Source organism: Triticum urartu, chromosome 5A (genome assembly GCF_056163025.1).
Source record: "Triticum urartu cultivar PI428250 chromosome 5A, HENAU_Tu73, whole genome shotgun sequence".
NCBI lineage: Eukaryota > Viridiplantae > Streptophyta > Magnoliopsida > Poales > Poaceae > Triticum > Triticum urartu.
The window spans coordinates 474,095,616-474,103,595 of NC_141877.1; the positions used below are offsets into that span (position 1 = coordinate 474,095,616).

Below are 7,980 nucleotides of genomic sequence, written 5' to 3' on the forward strand. Positions count from 1 at the left end.
CAGCTCCCCATGGGTCTGCATGTGCATCTTTTTCTACTCCCATCAACTCTTCCAAAGCCACCTAAATTTTTAGTATTATTAGAGGTAAAGCTACTTCATGCATTCGAATCTAGGACTTTGTTCAAACAACGAAGAAAGGGGGGAAAGTTGTATCATGAATCTAGGACTTGATTCAAAGAGGAAATAATATGGTGAAAGTAGTAGAGACCGGATACCCAACCGGTCTCTTGGTTGAAAAGGGAAATAATGGGAAAACACAGTACAAACTGGATAAGGAACAGATCTATTATTGGTTGAAAAAAGGATAGAAAGTGGCGGCTGGTGGACAAGTCAACAGAGTATATGTCCATGATTAAATTTGATGCCATCACATAGTAAAAGGTCTCCAGGATTAGATTTGCTGCCCTCACATAGTAAAAGGTGTGAGGATTAGATTTGCTGCCCTCACATAGTAAAAGGTCTCATGATTAGATTTGCTGCGCTCACATAGTAAAAGGTCTCCAGGATTAGATTTGCTGCCCTCACATAGTAAAAGGTCTCCAGGATTAGATTTGCTGCCCTCACATAGTAAAAGGTCTCCAGGATTGGATTTGCTGCCCTCACATAGTACAAGGTCTCCAGGATTATATTTGCTGCCCTCACATAGCATGAACAAACTCGGCATCACCACTTTATTCCTCCTTGTAGGTACATTGTGCTGATGCGTCCACTGTCGCATGTCCTTATACCAACCTTTTGCTGTTGTTAATGTAAGGGCGCATGTAAAATGAAGTGATCACACTGTTACCTTAGGGACATGTCTAACCAGTGTTATTGTTAATCTAATGCCTCCAGTGATAAGATGCAATTAAACTGAGTTACAAATGGCACTCCTATTGTTTTCCCCAGTATGATAAGTAACTTGCTCCTTTACGCTGCTGAGTGTCCTGGTGTCCCCACAGTCCCATGCCGTTAAACCAACTCTTTAGCTGCTGTTGATTTACCGTGTTTGGTAAACAAGCAATGCCACCATTAAAGTAATCCCATATTTGAGTAATCTCATTGTTGATCGTAATGCTTCTGGTAACATGAAGCATTGCTGACGTTTTAAAATTTCTACTGTCCTTGCGTGATTGCCATGAACATAATTAAGATGCTTCTTTTCATTTTGTATATGTTTCGTATATTCTTATTGACCAGCAACTGTTTACTTTCTATCTTTTTGTGCAGATATGGATATCCATTTCACCTTGTTGCTATTGTGACCTTTTGGTGAACTGCACAAAACACTTTTTTTTGGAATGAGTATCTTGTGCAGTTCAACTAAAATGTCACGTGGGCAACATCTCTCAATTTTGGTGGACCTGCACAAAATGGTGATTGGAGTCTCCAAAATCTCCGTCAAGTTCTGCTGGTAATCTCGTGCAACATTTTATTAGCCTTTGCAAGATGGAGCCGTCACTGTCACCACAATGGCACTTTATTTTAGTGGAACTGCACAAAAGGGTAAGAAAATTATAGTTGCACTTTACATGAGCCGGACAGCCAACCTTAATGTTCCTCAATTTTAGTGCAACTACTAAAGAAGAACCTGCCAGCTCACAAGAGCAAGTACTTCTTGCTAGCTTAATGATGCAATCTTTGCTTCATTTCAGGTGAACTGCAGAAAAAGGCGCATGAATTGAATCACGGAACTCCAGGCAGACCTCATCCAAGCAGAGCTGGATGTTGAGTTCAAGGAGGCCGCTATTAAAGCGAAATCATGCTCTCCTGTCTCCATGTTTGTGCTGTGCAAACATGCTGTGAAAACAGGAATACTCAACTACAGATGTTGTGACGGTCAAGAGCATTCGCCAAGTTCTTTGATTGTATGACATGGCTAGCCAAGATGGATTTAATCTCGATATTCACTTTATCAAAAGGCTCTAATGGGTTGGTTCTGAATCTTGCAAGCTGGGAATTAGTGAGATGTGTAGGCATCTTTGTTGTACTTATTATTTGAATCTTATTTGTTGGTTCTGAATCTTGCAAGCTGGGAATCAATGAGATGTGTAGGCATCTTTGTTGTACTTATTATTTGGATCTTATTTGTTGGTTCTGAATCTTGCAAGATGGGAATCAATGAGATGTGTAGGCATCTTTGTTGTACTTAATATTTGGATCTTATTTGTTGGTTCTGAATCTTGCAAGCTGGGAAACACGACATGATGATGCAGAGGACAACAACCATAACAAGCAGTTCAAACTTGGTAGTATTATCTTTGTGAAAGTGCGACAAATGTGCTGATCGTGTGCGTCCTGAGAATAATAATTCTAATTGTTGTGCATGTTGATCCTGTGGCACTGATAGAATGAGCAAATGCATTGCTTGTTTTAAGTATAAATTTCTATTAAAGCTAATTAAATTTAAGTAAAGTGACCACTAACTCCTGTTATTACAGTACCAATACAGACCCGCTCGTGAACCGACGTGTGGCCGAGGGTGCATCTTCTGCCGGGCGTGCAGCGGACGAGGGAGGGGTAGTAACTGTTGTCGCCTATACACACTCAGCTTACTGTTGAATCCAGTTCCCCAAGAGCTGAAAAACAAACTGCTGCCACTACCAACACACTCGTTCACTCGAAGAGACTCCAAGGGCGATCCGAGCGGTGAGCCTGCTGGATATGGACTTTAGCAAGGAGTTCCCCTTTGAGTTCACCATTCAGTCCTATGGCTGCACCAAGTTGAATGTGATGTACACCAACGATACAGACTCGGTGAAGTTCTGCCTCGCCTTAGTCCTATGGCTGCACCAGGTTCTGGAGCATTCGCCCGTTTCATCGGCAGCGCCGACTGCATCTTCGCTACAGTGGAGAGAAGGAAGAACGCGACGATTCGTCCATCTGGTGCAACAAGCTTGTCGACATCCAGAAGCAATACAAGATCATCAGCAACGGGCAAGAGAAGGACTCCGTGGTTGACCTCGTTGAGACCATCATCGACCCCTGATACGCCAACATGAAAGAAGACGACCTGAAGACGTGGGAGGTACCTCTGAATCTAGCCTACATAACCTACGCGTCCAAGGACGCATATGCATGCTACGACATGTACAGGCAGATCTTGGACATGAGGGTGTGTATGCTTCCCGTAACCGACGAGTACACGGACAGCCGCAGCGTCATGATCAAGCGTGCCAGGAAGGTCTAGATGTTGTACTTTATCTGTTTATAAGAACCTTTATCATCTGAGTGTTTCATGCATTAGCCTATGTGTCGTAATTATCTGTTTGTCCGAAATATTTCTTTTAAGAACCCATTAACCTGATTGCTTTTTTAGTGGCTATTTGCTTATGTATGTAAACTAGTTCACTTGTCCGTAAAAAAAACTAGTTCACTCGGCTGCCGTGGTTTGAATCTCCTTCCTCCCAACATATTCCCCTCCTCAGGTGGACCCAGCAGGTCTCTGAATTTTCTCCCACTTTCTTTTTCGATGTAAACTGAGTTTTCTCCCATTACTTTCCCCTAGAACCAACTCAACTGTCCCACGTCTAGCCTAAAAATTAATAATACCCCACGTACTATTAACTCATCAAATTAAAATGATATTTTATTTCATAAGTTGAAAGTTCTTACAAAATAATAATAATAATTGTTTATATATATAACTTGGCAAGTTAACTCCTAGTGATTGCGTACATAAGCTTGCAAAGATTTTACTGAAGTGCAATCATGTGTTTATGTTTTTATAACATTTGTCCGTCTAGCCCAACATGATATTTTCACCCAGCCCAGCAAGTCCGCGGATTTCGAGAAAAATGCAAATGGGATTTAAACGAGCTGCATAGATGCTACATCATTGTTTCACCCAGCCCACCAAATGGACTAAAAAACAAATGGACTGGCTGACATGTGGGCCAGTAGGTCGAAGCCTAAGAAGGCATTGGATTTACATCCAACGGCCGACATTCTTCTTCAATCTCTCGTCTTCTTCCCCCAGCACTACTGGAACCACCATAGTGGGTGGCTGACTTGTGGGCCTACTAAGTTGACGAGGATGGAGGGCTTTTTCAACTTAGTCAATATGAACGATTCTAGCTCCAGTGACCGTACGATGTCCATCCAACGACCATAGTGCTTCTTCAACCTCTGGTCTTCTTGCTCCAGCCGCCCAAAGCAGCGCCGGTCATGCCGCGTGCTCCTGCCTCTCATGGCTGGCTGTGATACCGCGGAGGCCTCACCGCCCCCTACTACTCCAACAGCTGGCCCAGGGTATCCCTCTACTCACCCACACCCCCTTTTATTCTGCGGCGACGGCAGCCTCACACCGCAGCCGAACCAGTGAACCCTCGTACTCCTCTCTGCGTGGGCATCCAGTGCCGTGTCTTCCCCCGCTGTGCGTCGTCCCCTTCCTAGGCCTCTTCGTCGTCCATCGCCTTTTTGCTCTCGGCGCGGCGTGGTCAATGTGGTCAACGACCGACTTCCATCGGAAGAGTATTGTACGTGGAGAGGCTGACAGCTGGGTCCATGACCACATCCCAGTTTTTTGTGATTTGCCAAGTAAGTCGCTTTGTCAGGCCTGTTGGGCTGCAAATCTTTCAAGATGAGGAGAGCTTCATTCGGCTGGCCGAGAAAATGGCCGATCAGTAATGAGAAATGGGCTGTACATTTTTAAAACACATAAAACCGGCAATTAGTTTCAAATATCTTTTATTTCATTTCAAGATTTTAAATTACATTAATTTTTATGCGTGGAGAATTTGTTGGATTTTATATTGATATACATTTATTTTTAAAATCAGTTTGAATGTGAGTAGAAATTTTGGGATTAAAAATAGTTCGGACCGCACCGACATATGCAAAATTTCGTATAAATTTTTAACAGTGGCCACAATATGGGCTGTAATGCTAACAGAAAGAATATGGGCTCCAAAAAAACCTTAAGAATTAGCAAATGGACTGTAAATTATTAGAAATAATGGCAGATGGGCTGTATGTTGTTTTCCACAGATTTGAGGCTTTCCTAAAAAAGGTTGACGCACAAGCAGTGACTGTTGGATGTCCATCGAATGGCCGTCGTGCTTCTTCAATCTCTGCTCTTCCTGCTCCAGTCGCTCAAACAAGTGCCGGTGGGACTGCCTGTTCCCTCGTCCCCGTGGCCGGCCGTGCTGCCGCGCAGGCCTCACCGCCCCACCGTACTTCCATCGCTGGCCTAGCCATCGCTCTACTCACCCACACCTGTTGTTATTCTCCGGCGACGGCAGACGAACCAGTAAACCCTCGTACAGTCGTACTCCCCTCCGCATGGGAAACAACTGCTGAGTCTTCCCTGCCTCCGTGTCGTTCCCTTCCTAGGCCTCCTCGTCGTCCACCGCCCTGGTGCTCTCGGCACGGCCTGGTCAACGTGGTCAATGACCGACATGCATCTGAAGTGGACTGTACGTGGAGAGGCCGACAACTGGGTCCACGGCCGCACGCAAGGAAATGCCTCCTTATTACGCGCAAAATAATGATTCCTCCACCCGACATTAGGGACCCACCGAAAGGGCCTCTGTATTTTGCAAAAAAAACGTTACCGCCGCTGACAGCTCGGACCCACCAGCTATATATTCGCACGCAAGGAAGTGCCTCCTTATTACGCACAAAAAAATGAATACCCCCCCTGTTAGCTGGGACCCAGTATAGTGGCAGGCTGACTTGTGGGACTACTAAGTTGACGGGGACAGAGGGCTTTGTCAACTTAGTCAATATGCACGATTCTACCTCCAGTGACCGTACGATGTCCATCCAACGGCCGTAGTGCTTCTTCAACCTCTGGTCTTCTTGCTCCAGCCGCCCAAACCAGCGCTGGTCGTGCCTCGTGCTCCTGCTTCCCGTGGCCGGCTGCGATGCGGCGGAGGCCTCACCGCCCCTACTACTCCCACTACTGGCCAGGACATCCCTGTACTCACCCACACCCCCTGTTGTTCTGCGGCGATGGCAACCTCACACCACAGCGAAACAGTGAACCATCGTACTCCTCTACGCGTGGGCATCCACTGCCGCGTCTTCCCCGGCTCCGCGTCGTCCCCTTCCTAGGCCTCACCATCGTACACTGCCCTGGTGCTCTTGGCGCGGCTTGGTCAACATGGTCAAGGAAAGGCTTCCATCGGACATGGACTGTACGTGGAGAGGCCGACAGCTGGGTCCACGGCCACAGCAAGGAAGTGCCTCCTTATTACGTGCAAAATAATTATTCCTCCACCTGACAGCGGGGACCCACCGGACGGGCCACCGTATATCACGAAAAAAGCATTTGCCCCTGACTGCTGGGACCCACCAGCTACATCTTCGCACGCAAGGAAGTGCGTCCGGGCAAAAAAAACGATTCGCCCCCCTAACTGCTGGGACCCACCAGCTACATCTTCGCAGGCAAGGAAGTGCCTGACAGTCGGGACCCACCTGGTCGAAGCGTACGTAGCGTTGTCATTCTAGTCGCGAACGTGTACGTACATATATACTGGTGGATGTAGAGGCGCGCACGTGTCGTAGTAGAGGCGCGTATGTCGTAGTAGAGGCGTGCATGTAGCATGTACACGTACGTACAGCGGCCAGGGTGCAAGAAAGAAAATACGGCCACGTATGTGTACATAGGGGCGGGGTCTCGAATGCCTACTTGCGCATACGTACGGCCAGGGCTCGTGTACATGGCTGGGTCAGAACGGAGAAACATCGTCGTCGTCGTGTTCATGGGGAGGCAACGGAATGCGTCGTGTTCATGGGGAGGAAACGGAATGCCCGTGTTCATCGGGAGGCAACGGAACGCGTGGGAGCTAACCGGCTGGGTCGAAACGGAATGCGTGGGCGTGTTCATCGGGAGGGCTTGGACGGAACAGGCGATGGAAACGAGGCTTGGCGTACCGCACAACGGAGGAAATGGACATCCTACGTTCCGAATGGGGTCCTGTTGATCGGGAGGTGTCTGGCGTACCGCAAAACGGAGGAAACGGACCTCCTAGGGTCGAAACGGGGGTCCTGTTGATCGGGAGGGGTGTGGCGTGCTGCAAAACGGAGGAAATGGACCTCCTACGGTCGAAACGGGGGTCCTATTGCTCGGGAGGGGTGTGGCGTACCGCAAAACGGACGAAACGGACTTGTATTGGAGCGGTACGGTCGAAACGGGGGTCCTGTTCATCGGGAGGGGTGTGGCATACCGCAAAACGGGACTCCACGGGATACTGTTCATCTCCGCCGTCGACCTCCTCCAGCCTCCACGGGCTACCGTTGACCTCCTCCAGCCTCCATGGGCTCCTGTTCATCCAGCCTCCACCGCGCGCTACTCCACCGGCTACTGTTCAACCACCCCTCCACGGGCACCCCTCCACCGTCTACTGTTCATCCAGCCCTCCACACCACGGGGTCCTGTTCAACCACCCCTCCACCGTCTACTGTTCATCCAGCCCTCCACCACACCATGGGGTCCTGTTCATCAAGAGGCAACGCCACCGCTCACTATTCATCCAACCCCCTCCCCCCGCAACGCTCACTGTTCATCCCAGAGGCAGCATCGATCGGCTTTAGTTAGCAGCAGTAGCGAAGGAATCGCTCGATCGGGTTCAATTAACAGCCATCGATCGATTGCTCGGGTTCAGTAACGCGTAGCCTGCAGTGCAATCGCTCGGGTTCAGTTAGAGCCCAACGCCTCGCTCGGGTTCAGTTAGAGCCAATGCCTTGCACACACGCGCGTACGCGTACGAGTGAAATGCGCATCGCTCGGCCCCCGACCTCCCACCGTAACCGGGAACTCCCTGAAATTTTCCTCGCCCTCGCTTCTACCACGGTTTTTTCCGTCATGGACGGCCCAAAGAATGTCATGCAGCTGTGTCTCCGGCCCGCCCAGGACGAAAAGCCCATTTTCTGTCATGATTTTTTGTCATAGAAGTAGGAGCCCACCAGATCTATGATGATACCGGGTTTTGTCACAATTATCGTCATAGAAGTGTCATATGTATGACAGAAAAAAATTTCTTTCGGCCCAAAATG

The 7,980-nt window shown here is 48.4% G+C and overlaps 1 long non-coding RNA gene across 1 annotated transcript in view; it reads left to right on the top strand.

Annotated features, from left to right (window-relative positions):
- The window catches only part of LOC125556298 (uncharacterized), a 42,529-nt gene extending 40,376 nt beyond the window's left edge, over nucleotides 1–2,153 (top strand). The window contains exons 3-4 of the long non-coding RNA XR_015602399.1: nucleotides 1,210–1,393; nucleotides 1,635–2,153. This is a non-coding gene — a long non-coding RNA (uncharacterized LOC125556298). The remainder of the gene's footprint in view (nucleotides 1–1,209; nucleotides 1,394–1,634) is intronic.
- Nucleotides 2,154–7,980: the final 5,827 nt, after the last annotated feature.